The sequence below is a fragment of the Acipenser ruthenus genome, chromosome 15 (genome assembly GCF_902713425.1).
Source record: "Acipenser ruthenus chromosome 15, fAciRut3.2 maternal haplotype, whole genome shotgun sequence".
In the NCBI taxonomy this organism is placed as follows: Eukaryota; Metazoa; Chordata; class Actinopteri; order Acipenseriformes; family Acipenseridae; genus Acipenser; species Acipenser ruthenus.
The window spans coordinates 7,094,683-7,111,331 of record NC_081203.1 but is presented as its reverse complement, the minus strand read 5'-3'; the positions used below and the strand labels follow the sequence as shown (position 1 = coordinate 7,111,331).

The 16,649-nt window shown below is 36.2% G+C and overlaps 1 protein-coding gene across 2 annotated transcripts in view; it reads right to left on the bottom strand.

Annotated features, from left to right (window-relative positions):
• The window catches only part of LOC117973972 (rab GTPase-activating protein 1-like), a 123,032-nt gene extending 111,333 nt beyond the window's left edge, over positions 1 to 11,699 (bottom strand). Inside the window, exon 1 of one of the 2 annotated variants that reach the window (XM_058987081.1) lies at positions 11,496 to 11,699. The gene's annotated coding sequence lies outside the window, so the exon portion shown is untranslated. The remainder of the gene's footprint in view (positions 1 to 11,495) is intronic. The other variant, XM_058987082.1, reaches the window with a different exon arrangement.
• Between the last annotated feature and the right edge of the window lie 4,950 nt (positions 11,700 to 16,649).

Sequence of the window (16,649 nt, the reverse complement as noted above, 5' to 3'; positions counted from 1 at the left end):
AAAGGGAGAGGCATAAGCAGTAGTAACTGTACATAAACTTTTACAGAATAATAAATATCGTACACTTGTAACTCTTATCTTACACGGTATCTGGTTTTTTTTTCTAAATCTAATACATACTGGTGAACATGTTGAGTTTATATAAAAATAAATAAATAAATAAATAAAAAACAGTATCTACCTCCCCAATAATTCGCTACTACATATATAGCTCAAATTCATGTGTATCGGTGAAATACTTATCGGTTATTTATTTAATTGGTGAAAAATTGCGTTAGCAGCTGCTGTATACGATGGCTCGTAACTTGTTCTCCCGTTGGAAAATGAATATATTGCCCACGTAACTTCAGTGATCCTCTGAATTACTAGATGACTCATCGACACGAAACAGGTACTGCAGCCGAGTATTTTCTGAAACGACCCAGTGGCATGAAATCTCAGGTAGCCTAGCAGATTAATGAAGGAAGTGAGTCTTTTTTTGTCTCTGTATCTACTATTTGTGGTTTTAATATATTAACCAGCTCCGTTACGCTTTCTTTTCTCATTCTGAATCTTTGTATAAAACCTTTGTCACTATTCAATAAAAGGATTGCTACAAATCACGAACAACATGATATCTAACATCCAAAATAACCGACCATCTTCACAAGAATCCAGACTCAATCCACCTACTACCAGGATTGGAATGTAATCTAGGATTGAATTTGAATCTTGATCTGCGCAACGGAAAAAAATATCAATACAAGATTAAATCCGAGATCGAGTCTGATCCAGGCTGAATCTCGATCTACGCAATCCACCCATAACGTTTTCAGTGTTGACTGAGTTTCAATGTAACCCTTTGAAGCAGAAGCAGGATGCATGACTGTAGCATTGAAAGATCTGAAAGGAATGATCAATGCATTTTCCTCACTAAAATCTTTTAAACAAAATACCACTAAAAAATAAAAATACCTTATTAACAACATGAGCGTCTTTTACAATATCTACTGTAGGGAAATGTGAGACCTACAAAGTGATGGCAATACATATCAGGAAAATGTTACTGGAATGAATTTGTTTCCTGTATACACACACACTACAGTAAATCACAGTTTATTTACAGTATAGGTTATTGCCCACATGCAGTACACAATACATTTGTACATTGAATATCTTCTCAATTACAGTATTATACAATTAACTGTTAACAGTTATGTTTGCCATTGACAGGAGAGGTAACCCCTTCTAAAAGGTATTATTGTAAAAAAGATCACTCCAAGTGAATGAACTTTAATAAGGCCATATGTACCAATACTAAGTTACTTTGAAACCTGCTTTTGGAAAAAAATCCCTTTAGGCACGCACTCACAATTAAAACTTAAATGTTTACAGTAATTCAAAGATGTTTACTATTCTTTGGTTTCTGAAATTAGAATGTCTGGGTTGGCAACATTTTTTATCATTTACAAAGCATTAGATTTCACATTTCCTGCATATGGTCATATAACAGCCATTTAGAAGAAATTACTTCATTATGTTATCTAACAATTAAAAAAATGTAATATTAAAAACACTATACTATAGTATGTAGGGCTACTGATTTTTTAGGGCGCTGAATTAGGCATTGGGAACGGAATTAAGCAATGTTGTCTTTTTCAACTCGCAACTCCAGTTTTATGATTTTTTTTTTATTTTTTATTTTTTTTTTGCACTACACCCAGCCAAGTTGAGTTAATTCAACATGTGACTCCACTCGCGGGTCTCTGCTTAAACTCAACATGGCGGCTGCACCAACAAAGAAAATAAAAATGCAATGTTTCAGCAAAAGACAGGAGCTAAAACATTTTCTGACTATCTATATGAAGATGGTAGGATACTATTCTGAAAATGTTGCTGTCATTCGATTGATCATGTACGAGTCAATACCATTAAGATCATATTGCCAGTCTTAAACAAGCAGAGAAAAATACAGCAAAAAAGACTGCAACAAATGCAAAGCACTGCATTCTTCTATGCTGAAAAACTAAGAGCGAAGGTACTGCGCTCAAGGTAGGGCTTTCCTGAAGTAAGCTAAACTAATTGTGTATTTAATTCTTGTTTAGTTTATTTCTTACCACTCTACCTGCATTTAATATCATTAGCAATGTTAAAAAATGACTGTTTCTTAAATTAAATCATATCTGACGATGAAGAAACAAGCTCAAAGCTATTTTTCTAGCTATACATTTCTTAAAGGAAATTGACTGCTTTACTGTGTAAAGGATGTAGTTACTACACTACACACCGTTTGTTTCATAAAACATTATGTCTGGAAACACACCTCTTGTTAAATTTAGCAAACAACAAGTCAGAATTAGCAAAGAAACAATTGGGAGGTTTAATTATGCGTTTACATTGAAAGGGGCGCTATTTAAATTACAATGGGGGGGGGGACACACATCAGTGAACCTGTGTAGAGCAACAAGTCAGTCAACATGTCTTTTTTTTTATCAGTGTTTCATATTTTTTTTATTGTTATTGTAATGCCAGCAATAAGCCAAATAGGTCTTTTCAAAACACCTTCATTTGTAGACTGAATGACTGTGCTAGTGGAAGACTAAATATGATGATCTCACAACAGTGCTGGACATTTGTAATGTAATTCTGAACTGTTGTAATACAATTCTTATTTTAATGCCAGCACTGAGTCAAGTGATGTTTATAAAAATTATGGCATGCAAGTGTCTTCAGGGGCTTTACTTACTATTACAGCAACAAGTCCGACTGAAAATCATGGCTTTAATAAAAAAATAAAAAAGAAGAACTGCGGTAATATTTATTATCAACTATCAATATTACATTTATGTTGAAATGCCATGTTTAATTTTCAACAAATTGATCAAACAAAGTGTGAAAACACCTGTGAATTATCAAATTATAAGTAAGAGGGAATTAAGATCACAAATATGACAATGACTTAAATATGACAATGTATTTATTGCTGTGAACACGTGATGAATCATGTTGAAATAAAGGACAGTCAACAGTCATTCATATTTACTTTGAATACACAGTAGAATTTTTGGATTTAAATATGTAGCAAATTTTACCACCTACTCCACTACTGTCCAATTGCATCAGAATAGCCATGGAACAATGTTATTGCATTCAGCATACAACAATGCAGTCAATTCCTTAAAATTCAAACATAAGTTGAATGAGTCTGACAGATGTTGAGAATGCAGGAGTCTCCAATAAACCAGTTAGGCCTAAATATGTAGTTCCCATAGGGTCTAGAAATGTGTTTGTGGGGGCTCCCGAGTGGCGCATCCGGTAAAAGGTACTCTACGTGCAGGAAGCGCCCTATAGCCTGGACGTCGCCAGTTCGGGTCCAGGCTATTCCACTGCCGACTGTGGACAGGAGTTCCCAGGGGGAGGAGCACAATTAGCCGAGCGCCACCCAGGTGGGGAGGGCCCAGGTCGGCCAGGGTGTCCTCGGCTCACCGCGTACCAGTGACCCCTGTAGACTGGCCGGGCGTCTGCGGGCCTGCCTGTAAGCTACCCAGAGCTGCGTGGTCCTCCGACACTGTAGTTCTGAGACGAGCGAAAAGAAGCAGACGGCTGACGGCACACATTTCGGAGGACGCGTGTGTCCGTCTTCATCTCTCCCTAGTTAGCGCAGGGGTGGCAGCAGTGAGCCGGGTTGAAATAAAAAACCTTTCAAATTGGGGAGAAAATAAGAAATAACTGGCGATTCCAAATTTATCGTCTAATTACATGCATCATATTGATCCAAAAATTAATGCTTGTGTAGGCCTACAGTACACAATCAGTCCAAGTCAGGAAATACTAAACATGGCAGAAATAATTTGGTGTGTTCTGTATATGGTCATAACACCATAGTACATGTCATGACAGACACATACATAGAAAGATATATAGATATTAAATGCGTACTGTAAGCGGGAACCTCAGGTCAAACAGACCTGAAATATAACAAGAGAATTACAAATAGGTAATTGCTTTATCCAGTTTGGAAATATTACTGTACAGTAGCTAGAAGAAAAAGCTGAAGGTTAGACACAGACGCTGAAGAGATTTGTTGTCAGTGGCTTATACACAAACACATACACAGGTTTTCTATTAATCTACACAGGCCACATTCATTGCAGGACAACAAATAACTAAACCATAACTTATGTGCAGAAGGGGTAAGAGTCAGAGACAGCTCACCCAGCCAGTACTGAGATTAAAAACAAAGGTTCACATTGCATTTCTCTGATCCTCCAAGTACTGTACCAGTCATGCATTCCTAAACAAATCAATTTATTCATAATAAAGCGTTTCCGTTATCTGGTAAATACCCGTCAGAGACTGGCAGCAAAAGCACTGTGGCACGCAGCTAGAAATGTCCTAACAAGAGTGGGTGAGTGTGCCTCTAGACTACGCCCTTTAAAGGCACAGTCAATCGAATGAGTGAGTGATTATTAACAAAGCATGTCACGGAGAGGCTGATTTCCGCACTAATAAAGCATGCGAATACCCGCTTCCGCATAGATCACATGATTTCTGCACTAATGCATTTTGATAATATACTGTATTAAACCGCACAGATTATGGAAACATGAATTAACGAGAGTCTACTCTACTACTTTCTCAAGACCGTGAGGTAAAACATGAGCATTTAGTTTCAGTTTTAAAATAGATACTGTAGCAAAACTAGACTCCATACCAACCAAGGCCAGAATGTATATATCATGACACATATTTTGGTCTAGACTGGATATTTTGTATGATGAGCAGTAAAATACAATTAACAACATTAATACTATGAGAACACTCAAAACACTTTTTGAAATCGGGTATTTGAAATATAAAAGTACACATTTTCAGAGGAAACTGTCAGAAGTTTAATATATAGCCTACTATAATGGGGTTAAACCCTTCAACCCAGTTGTTCTAGTGTTAATAATAGTGGACAATTTTGTTAAAAGACAAAACTTTAATGAGATAGTTATGTATCATTGAAGCACATGCTGCCTATTACTCAGTGCACGTCTAATTGGTTGACTGAAGGATGGCGTCCGTACATTATTCATTTAGCTGCTTCCAGTATTGGGAGGAGGCAATTCAAATGCGGATACAGATGCCAAGCAAGTTCTTTATTAAATAGCCTTAGAAAAGTTGAGCATTGACTATTTTATTTTTTTACAATTTTGAAAACACTTCTAACTGGAAGTAATTTAAGACGGCTGAAATAGTAAATCAATGTACTGTATTTCTTTAAAGGAAATGCCCTCTTATGCCAGTAGTTTTTTCCCCTCTCAATTTCAATTACGTGTACAGTTAATATCACCAAATCAACATCAATATACATTATTTCTATAGGTATTTAAAATGTATGATTAATTACTGTATCAGTGTAACAATTACCATTTTTTACAGAAAGCAAAATTAATCACTTTAATGTAATAGAAATAATTTAGGAACCCTTTGTTACAGATTAATCTGTTATTTACAAATTTTGTAATTCACTTTTATAAAACACAGAAAAACAAACAAATACATTTTCACAAAAGTTTAGACTAGCATGAAGACACTGAGAAAGACTTCTAGTGGAAACGTATGTCATTGAAATGTGTTACAATAAAAATGTTTTTTCAGAAAATCTCAACGCAAAACCTAGCCAGTGCAATCTTTTAATATTTTGTTGTGTATATTTTAAGCTTTAAAAAAATCTAATAAAACTTGAACACAAAATGTCATATTGTGTGATGCTCAAATTCTTCACATATTTTTCATATTAAAATCTGTGATGGGTATGCATCTCATTTTGGTAAATTGCAGTGCTCTTAGCCTACATTGAGAGCTCAAGTGATGTAGACAGTCCAGAATGAGAAAGTGTAAAGATGTACCCTAGGGATAGCTGTATTGGGCTTGTTGCAATTGTATGTTATAGCACCCATTAAAACAAAAGATCACTGTAAACTAGAAAAAAGTATTACTATCTTTTTTTTTCTCCCTGCCACATAACAATTGTGCTTTGCATATAGATACCATATAAATAGTGCTCCGCGTTTCCGGTTTATTCCAAATTTTACAGAAAAATTACAGGACATCGGTTTTTACTGATTTATACCCGATTTCTGTCTATTATTCAATACTTTCCTGGTACTATTTTCTAGGAAATAGACAATAATTTGATGAAAATGCTGTTTTATTTTGACTCTGACATTGTAATAAGCAGCTCTACACATGAAAAGAAAACAAATGTTTCAAAGTACGTAAAAAGCAAAAATAGCAAAAGTGGGTCAGATGACGCAGAGCATGCACAGCGCTGCAAATACTGCTGCATTGAGGTACATGTTCACGCTGACAATAAAAGAACATACTGAAAAATAAGCGACACAAACTAAAACAAGAAAGTAAACTGAGAGACAAGCAATCCATTTATCCTGCTTTTACACGTGCTTTAATAAAGAAAGCACAGAATGACTGTGTTAATGAGTTTGTCAGAGCGCTGTGCTTTGCTGGACAGCCAATGTTTTCTGCAGAGAGGTATGTATTGGTGACTTTGTGTGAGAGTACTGTCTGTAGTAAAACACTGCCTAATGCCGATAGTCTTAATCATAAATATTTGACAGAAAATGATGATGCTTTAGTTGTCAATTTTTTTTTTTTTTATGATTTCAAGGTGAAATGCTGAATTGGTGAATTGTTTTGTGCTGATGTCATGTTCATATCTTCTGTAGATACTGTTTCCGTAAGCACAACAATTGCCCAAACGTTCACAAAGTTCCAGCTAACTTGGGATAATGTGGCTTCGACTTGCATTCTGCTTCGTCATACATGCCAGGGACATTATTAATCAGAAACTAGAATTGCAACTCATCATATTCCACATGTAAAGTGTTTTTGTTCTGAGATTTTTCCCACCGATTTTTACCGATGTTTCAATTAAAAACTATTTTGTACCGATTTTATCCCTATTTTAATATATGTAAAATAAACTCTTAAAAGATAAAAACCGAAAATGCGGAACACTACATGTAGCCTAAGTAACATATTCTGGATTCCAGTATGCTTAATTGCACTTGTAGACTACTTCAAATGTACTGTATTATGTGAAAGATGAGACTGTGCACAGGGGCTAGCCAAACAATTGTAAGCACCTGCCATATGTAGCCTACATTGTGTAAATGGGCTGTCCATCACATGAATGATTCACTGCAAATAGCATCCTTGTAAATGAAAAGACAGGTTCAGTCAGAATGGGCAAAACAGCAGATCTGACAGACTGATAAGAGAGACGTAGTAGAATGCACTCAGTAGGCAGATATTTTTATATGGGTAAACAGGCATGCAGCGGGCAATACATTTAATATATATACAGTACTGTATATCTGCAAAAGTTTTAGGCAGGTGTGAAAAAATGCTGTAAAGTAAGAATGCTTTCAAAAATAGACATGTTAATAGATTATATTTATCAATTAACTAAATGCAAAGTGAGTGAACAGAAGAAAAATCTAAATCAAATCCATATTTGGTGTGACCACCCTTTGCCTTCAAAACAGCATCAATTCTTCTAGGTACACTTGCACAAAGTCAGGGATTTTGTAGGCATGTAGTCAGGTGTATGATTAAACAATTATACCAGACAGGTGCTAATGATCATCAGTTCAATATGTAGGTTGAAACACAATCATTAACTGAAACAGAAACAGCTGTGTAGGAGGAATAAAACTGGGTGAGGAGCAGCCAAACTCAGCTAACAAGGTGAGGTTGCTGAAGACAGTTTACTGTCAAAAGTCATACACCATGGCAAGACTGAGCACAGCAACAAGACACAAGGTAGTTATACTGCATCAGCAAGGTCTCTCCCAGGCAGAAATTTCAAGGCAGACAGGGGTTTCCAGATGTGCTGTCCAAGCTCTTTTGAAGATGCACAAAGAAACGGGCAACGTTGAGGACCGTAGACGCAGTGGTCGGCCAAGGAAACTTACTGCAGCAGACGAAAGACACATCATGCTTAGTTCCCTTCGCAATCGGAAGATGTCCAGCAGTGCCATCAGCTCAGAATTGGCAGAAAACAGTGGGACCCTGGTACACCCATCTACTGTCCGGAGAAGTCTGGTCAGAAGTGGCCTTCATGGAAGACTTGCGGCCAAAAAGCCATACCTCCGACGTGGAAACAAGGCCAAGCGACTCAACTATGTACGAAAACACAGGAACTGGGGTGCAGAAAAATGGCAGCAGGTGCTCTGAAGTGATGAGTCAAAATTTGAAATATATGGCTGTAGCAGAAGGCAGTTTGTTCGCCGAAGGGCTGGAAAGTGGTACACGAATGAGTGTCTGCAGGCAACAGTGAAGCATGGTGGAGGTTCCTTGCAAGTTTGGGGCTGCATTTCTGCAAATGGAGTTGGGGATTTGGTCAGAATTAATGGTCTCCTCAATGCTGAGAAGTACAGGCAGAAACTTATCCATCATGCAATACCATCAGGGAGGCATCTGATTGGCCCCAAATTTATTCTGCAGCATGACAACGACCCCAAACATACAGCGAAAGTCATTAAGAACTATCTTCAGCGTAAAGAAGAACAAGGAGTCCTGGAAGTGATGGTATGGCCCCCACAGAGCCCTGATCTCAACATCATCGAGTCTGTCTGGGATTACATGAAGAGAGAGAAGCAACTGAGGCTGCCTAAATCCACAGAAGAACTGTGGTTAGTTCTCCAAGATGTTTGGGCCAACCTACCTGCAGAGTTCCTTCAAAAACTGTGTGCAAGTGTACCTAGAAGAATTGATGCTGTTTTGAAGGCAAAGGGTGGTCACACCAAATATTGATTTGATGTAGATTTTTCTTCTGTTCACTCACTTTGCATTTTGTTAATTGATAAATATAAACTATTAACATGTCTATTTTTGAAAGCATTCTTACTTTACAGTAATTTTTCACAACTGCCTAAAACTTTTGCACAGTACTGTATATATTTTTTTTTCACCTCAAATGTTCACATTGCTTATTCACAACCACATAACCACTTTTTCCTGTTCCTGTTTTTTATGTGACATTGTGCACACAATAATTTTGCCCTCTTCATCAAAATCTTAAATTACATCAGTGATTCCTCATACAGTGCTTCCTCACTATAATGCGGGTCTTGGGGGGAGGGGACACAATATGAGCGTTATAACCGATGAGAGTTATAAACAGGGGAGGGGGTGGGGGGCACTGCGGGACACATAACAACACACATCTGACTAAAATACAAAATAAAATAACTCCCTCTCTATAATGCACATATAGTGAAGCAAAAATGTAACTTTCTGTGAATTAACCATGTATAAAGCATGATGTAATCAACGCTATATTTTTACCAAAAAAATGTAACATTCCCACTCATGGATCATTTTAATTAGCAGCCTTTAAACTATAAATAGACTGACTAAACGACAGTCGGGAGTCCAGTTTGAAGCGACAGACAAACAAACCAAGTGCGAGAAGGCGAGCGGGTCAGGCTAGGGGAAGAGGGAATGGGCTCGCCTCAGGTACGGCTGAAGCATCTCGTCTCCCGGAGAAAGACGCAGCTCCTTTCGCAGCAAAAAAGTAAATACATTAGGAAAGATAACCATGTAATAAGCCTAATATAGCTAAAAAACGAATGCTGAATAAGATGACTGTGTTATAAAGTGCCAGCGCAGCTTTTCTTCAGTTTAGATACTGTATCAAAAGGGAGAGACAGAAACGTTAGTTAGATTGAGAAGTTGTTTACAGTTTGAACAACACCGGTGCTGTATTTACTGTAGAAATATTGCATGAATCACTAGTATATGCTCATTTTGAATGTGATTAAACCTGTAAGTATTATTTAATGCAAATTAACTTTATAAAAGCAGCTGAGCATGGTATTCTGATGACAGATTGAAAAGTGTACTTTGATTAAAAGGTTTTTAAAAAAAAAAGTAGATCTCTAATTCAGTACATGGAGGAACACGCTGATGACAGGTGAAACTACAGACAAATAATATAATTGCAATTACACATTAAAATGCTCCCTGTGAAATTAAATCTTTAACCAATGGTATCAACATATTAACACATATATTGCAATCCACTGTACAGTATTGCTGACTAAACAATTTTACTAAAATGGAGACTAGTACCATTGTGCTCCTTCAAACAAAGCTGTTTTTGTCCCGTTAAAGCGGAAAAACCACTGCCCAATATGTACAGCAGTTAACTACTGGAAAGGGATTGGTTTGTTGATTTTAGCTGCACATGTCTGTAAGCAAAGCAAACGAAAACCACCTTATTTCCTACTAGCCTGTACAACTGTTATGCTCCTGGTCAATCAAAAGACCAAAGGGCAAAGAAAGTGTGGGTTGACCAGGTACAAATAATTTCAATACCTCTGGCAATCGGCTTTCTTCCAGAGAAAGCAAATCCTTTTTGGAGCAATATTGTTATATTTAGCTTCCCAATTAAATGCATGCGATATACATCGATAACATTAGTTTAGTTAGCGTCTTCAGCAAACAGCATAAGTATTAAAATGACCTGTCAAATTGCGAGCCTTACGTCATTATTAGCCAATGAGATACATCGGTGTAGAAAATAAAAACAGACTTTCAGACGCTCAAGTTTTAGACAACAATTTTGCAAAACTCCTTCCGAATCTATGGGATTTACCTACACGATGATGTCATTATGCATTCAGAAAATGCATGCATTTCTTTTTTCGACATACCGAAAGCAAAGTGTTACGGTAGTTGTAGCATTTTAAATAACATTAACACACAATTGGAAAAGGATATGACAATAAAAAGAACACAGTTTTACAAAAATGTAAAACTGTTAACACTGTATTTCTGACAACGTTGTTAGCATACAAATTTAAAAACTTGTACTGCATCCTTACTGATACGGTACCCTTTACGATATGGGATTTATCACAAAATACATTGTTGTGCACAATAACTAAATATGCATATTACAACAGCATATCTATAAAACACGTTTTCAGTTCTGTTGTAGTATACTGTGTTTTGTTTTGACATACATTAAGTACTGCAAGCCAAATAAAATTCGTGCATTTACCACATCAATGTCTTGCATAATATAATAACACGCAATTCCGAGAAAATTAAAGAACCCTGCGCACAATATATAAGGACAATATCTGGAATCACCAGCTGTCGAAAATTAACAAGCTACAGCACATAAAATATCAAACCCCTGCAGGAAAATACCGTGGTCAGCAACCAGGCCCAATGCCGATAGCTTAAAAAAAAAACAAATTCAAATTAAATGGCACCTGTAACTAATGCAATTTTAACTGCGAGTGCTGTGAATCTGACCAAAAAAAAAAAAAAAAAAGTACACAACAGGGCCTACGAAAAACAAAGCAGGCCGCTATGTTGTTTATATCTGTTTCTCGCTTTATGTTAACTCGTATTTGATGTCAGCAGTGACAAACCTATTGGGCAATGAGGCTGTTTTTGTTAAAATCGTAAGCAAGGTTGCGGTGTCTTACCTGTTTCCAGTTTTTTTATTAATCTTTTTATTCCAGAAACTGTTTTGTTGATTACATTCACACACACTCACACAGCGTAGACCCGCTGCTGTAAACAGAAACCACCCACTGGAACGCATGCGCAACTCGCATCAATTCGGCCTCTGCTGGTACAGATTGTACTGGAAAACGCACTCTCTATCCGACTTTCACATATCATAAAGTTACTAGGGGTACTGTGGTAGTTGTGTGAATGTCAGTTACTAGTGACGTTTCTGTAGTTTTCGTAATTAATTTTTTATTCGTTACTGAAACGAGATTTTTGTTTTCCTTCATTAAAATAACAATTTGGCACGTCAGTCCCTCAAAACACCTAGCCTGCCATTGATGTTTTTAAGGAGTTCAATACTGTAATGCTTTAAGTTTTGTTGTGTCAGGTTTAAATTCCGTTTCTAGTTCCAATTTCTCGTTTATTTGGAAGTAGGACAGCGTCTGAGTGAAGTTCATAAGAATTGTTTATCTTTCTGTTTCTCTCAGCAATCTTGCTGATTCACTTGAAGAACGGTAGCCTACAGCGAGTGCAGTAATTCAAAAGCCGTACTTGACATTGTTTATACTGGTTTGCTCCATAGGGAAAGAACAGGAAACGTTGGACACACTTTCGGGTTAAGTGTTATAGTTGTTTTAGACACTAACGCATTAACAAGCGTTTTAATGGTTAATTGATATGTTGGTAATGGCTAGTCAGTTCAAGTAACATTTGTACCTAGTTTCTAAATCTGTAATACATTAGGTGCAAATTGCAACAACATTTAAGAAAGGGAGTTGTATGTAAAGTGCCCAGCAGGTGAATTTGGTAAATCCTAAATTGTACTGGTAACTGTCAACATTTACCAAGTACGGTGGTAAATGTCCGGAATTATGAAGAATTGCTTTTCAGACGTTTACCGGTTACTCTTATGATTTGCCGAAGTTTATTGGTAAATGCAGGTAAATCACTGAAGTTATTCCTGCATATGGTCAATTAACAAAACAGTCCTTAATGTTGAAGAATATATTTATTTCTAAATACACATTTTCGATTAACAACATAATCTTTAATGAGCTTACAGTAATGCACAATTGAGCAATTTATAGTTCAACATGGTACATATATATATATATATATATATATATATATATATATATATATATATATATATATATATATATATATATGTGTGTGTGTGTGTGTGTGTGTGTGTGTGTGAGAGAGAGAGAGAGAGAGAGAGAGAGAGAGAATAAAGTACAAGCTACTGTACATAATCAGATAGTAAAAAGCCACCAAGGAGTTCTGTGACATCATGGCCAAGTCCTCTTGAGAAACTTCAAGGTTGCTTTTTACTGTCTGTACAGTAGCTTGTATTTTATTTTGTATAATACCAGCACAAAAAGAAAAAAGAAACACACACAGATAAAATTAAACAAATCTTTTCTTTACTAAAAATCACAAACATCTTGGCTTTTTCTTTTGGCTAACATCAGATACATAAAATGTCATGCTGACTTTTGAGTTGTTAAAAATGCAGTTATGCCCAAAAATGCTCTGGAGGCTTAACTTAAGAGTTTTGTGTGAATAGCCTTTGGATGGCGCTGCAACAGAGACTGCGTAGTTATCGTTCTTTTCTTTATCACTACCTTTGTTGTTTTGTGAGGGATAGTTTCTACCGGTCGCAGTTCACTGATCTCTGCCAAGTATGACCTGAGGATAGCAAGCTCAGAGATGGTTTTCCTTATAGTGTTGGTATTTTGCTGCTGTGCTACAAAGGTCTGCCTTTCAGCCTCTGACACAACGGTAAATCGAGAGGACTTTTTTTTTTTTTTTTTTCAACAAATAAGCTTTCTATTGGAAATTGTCTACTTGAACTTTCAAGCACTTTGAAAATGTCAGATAATTTTTAAAAGTTTAAAAAAAAATGTTAATCCCATTTACGTCAGATCGCGCCTGTATAAGTGTTCTTTAGTCCCATCAAGCATAGATAAGCATCGTCTTTGAGGGCACATCATTGCATCCTCAGAGCTCCAGGTCAAAGTCATTCTTACTCCCTGCACTCTAATGGTCTGTGTTTCGAAAGAGGTCACAAGCAGATGGATTAGCTGTAGGCCGTGTAAATGCTCATTTGAAACCCAGTAAAAGATTCTGAAAAAACTGGTAGCTGCTGGTACACATTAAGCTGTGAGGTTCACAGGAAACTTACTGCAACTCTCTGCTCTCAGTAGATGTACCAGGAGCTATGGTAAAAAAAACCGATATACAAAGTGAATCTAACCAAGAACACAAGTTAAGATAACTATGATACTTCATACCTGTTAAAGTACAGTACATCAGTGCACTGTATAATCATCTATTACATTTGTCTGAATAAACGTACTGTTGGCAATACCAGTTGAGGCAACTAAAGATCTCCTGCAGAGTTTGAATAGAAAACAAAATCAAATTCCCTCGAATGTTTGTTTTAGACAGGTGTGGAAAAGAGTTGGAGAGGATTTAACTACTTTCCCTATTCAGAACTGGGATTACAACTTCAGAAACGTTCAGTCTTCCATGTCACTTTTCAAAACAAAGAAAATGGTTTTGCATTATGAACAGCACTCCTTATTCTATGTGTGATGATTAGTGACCAATACAAAGACCCGCAATTGAGTGAAACACAGTCAACCATTTTGTGAAGGCCTGGTAAAACACAGACACCAATGATAAACCATTGAAAAGGGTAGTAAACTGCATAATGAGGGTGCAAATGTACCATTGAGAACTTTCAGTCAACCTTGATTTGGCCTTCCCAGCGTATCAGCATGCACAACTTTTGAATGAATTTTGTTTATTTATTTATTTAAATGTTATATATTTATTGGAGTTAATTAGGTCATTCTTTTCTGTTAAGTCTCGCTGGCATAATCGTGTTCAGTCTATTTATCCATTTACTTTCTTTTATTCTTCTATATGTCGCATTGTCTAATTTTAGCTGTTCTAATACTACAAACTTTACATCATTCATGTCATGTCCTTGACTGGTGAAGTGCTGTACTATTGGTTCATTCATTTTTTTTTATTTCTAATTAATGAAAGGTGGTTCTGAATTCTTTTATATAAAGTTGTTCCAGTTTCATCACATTTTTCACAGGCTATTCCATCAACAACTTTGCTATTTTTACAGTTGGTATTAGTTTTTAGTGGATATGTGCTGTTCTTATGTTTAATTATATTTTTTTACTTTTGTCCATGTAGTTACACACTTTACATGTACTAGTGCAAGTATTTGTAGAATTCTTTCTTTGTATCCTCTTTTTTAAGATTTGTTTTTAATACATTTCTTTGTTTTACATAGTCACTTTCTTTAGAGCATATTCTTTGTATTCTTATTCCTAGGCCCTTTGGGATTGCCCTTCTAGTGTGTATTTACATATGGACATGTGTAAATACAGAAGAGGTCAGTCTCAATTGAACCTTCTTCAAGTTTTACTATGGTATCTAGAAATTCTATTTATTTTCTTGTCCATTGAAGGTCTAACTTAATATTGCTGTGTATTTAAATAAAACAACATTAAATATGTAGGCGAGACAGGTACAGCATTATATAAAATAATACAGAATTCACCTATCAAACATAAGAAACAAAAAAGTAATGAACCAATAGTCCAACACTTTACAAAATAATAAAAAACATAAAATGAATGACCTAAGAAGTTTTATAAGAATAAAGGAATATAGAAGGATAAATAGACTCAATACCATGATGCCTGAAGGTTTAATTAGAAAGGAATAGTAGATAGTTACATCATTGACTTTGTAGTAAATGACATCGCTTGTTTATACTTTGCATTTAACATGGTTTGCCATGTTTTTAATATGCTTTTCCATGTATCGCGGGGATTTACAATGCTTACCTATACCTTACCATGCTTTCACTATGCCAACACAAGTTTAGTACCGTAAAGTTTTATGAGAGCTGTTACAATAATCACATGTTCACTCGAAGCAAAATTAAAAACTGTATAATACAATTGATAGAAATCTGCATTGCTAGGTTTACGGCTAAATGGCTGTTTAGATCAACCAATTCAGGGTTTGCTTTATAAACATTTACTATGGAAAAATTACACAGCAATAGTTTTAGTATGCTTTACCTCTCTGTGATTCACACTATTGATAAAGCTTTGCTGGGCTTTTACTGTGATACACTTTCAAAAGAGTTACCATGTGACATCTATCACATGATGATCCTGTTGTTTTTTAACCTGTGGAACTGTGCCTGGAGACATATAAGGAAATAGCAAGAGCAGAAACTAAGGGGTATCTACTCCACTCTTTTAATTACTGTAAAAACCTTTGTATAAGTCTATTTTCTAGGTATGTTTAGGGGGTGCTAAAAAGGGGAGAGCAACTTATACACTGGTGTGACCTATAGACTTTTTCCTAAAATTGTTGTCTCAAAAAAAAAGAGGGGGGACGGACGGGGGGACTTGTACACAGGTGCGACTTATACACTGTTTTTTACGGCAATACCTGTTCTTTCTTTCTAGAGCTTGCTTCCTTTTCATTACCAAGCAGCTGCTTCCCGTAATAACTGACATGCTTTGCGGCCATAAGATGCTTGACCCCGATGACACTGCTGAGGTGAAATGACCTAGGATGTGCAAATGAAACTGACTTCCTTAGTCACCAGCACAGACTGGCTTGTTGTTTGGCACAGCCTGCGTTGAGTAAGATCTGGGTGGCTTAGTGTTTTGAGCAGCCTTAATAAAGCACTAAGTGCCTAAAACAGAAGTGAAGCCTCTGGTGTGTTTTATTCTTTGAAATACGGTACAGTATATATATGTATATATATATATATATACACTGCATATAATATAGAACAATCGATGGTAATGAATTTGTTAAGGAATATTGGATAAGACCTAGATGTCAATAAGTAAGCAAATGAGGAGTTAGTATATTGATAAAGTATATTAAAATGACTGATTTGTGTGGAGTAACTTCTTGTGTTCTTGGTACATGTAAAATTAAGTGTGACACAGAGATGGACGGATGTACCAACACAGAGACTCCTCTGTATTTCCTCACAATGTCATCCTCTCGATAATTTATGCTAAATAATATTACTACCAAGTTTCATGAGTGGTTTTCCAGAGAGA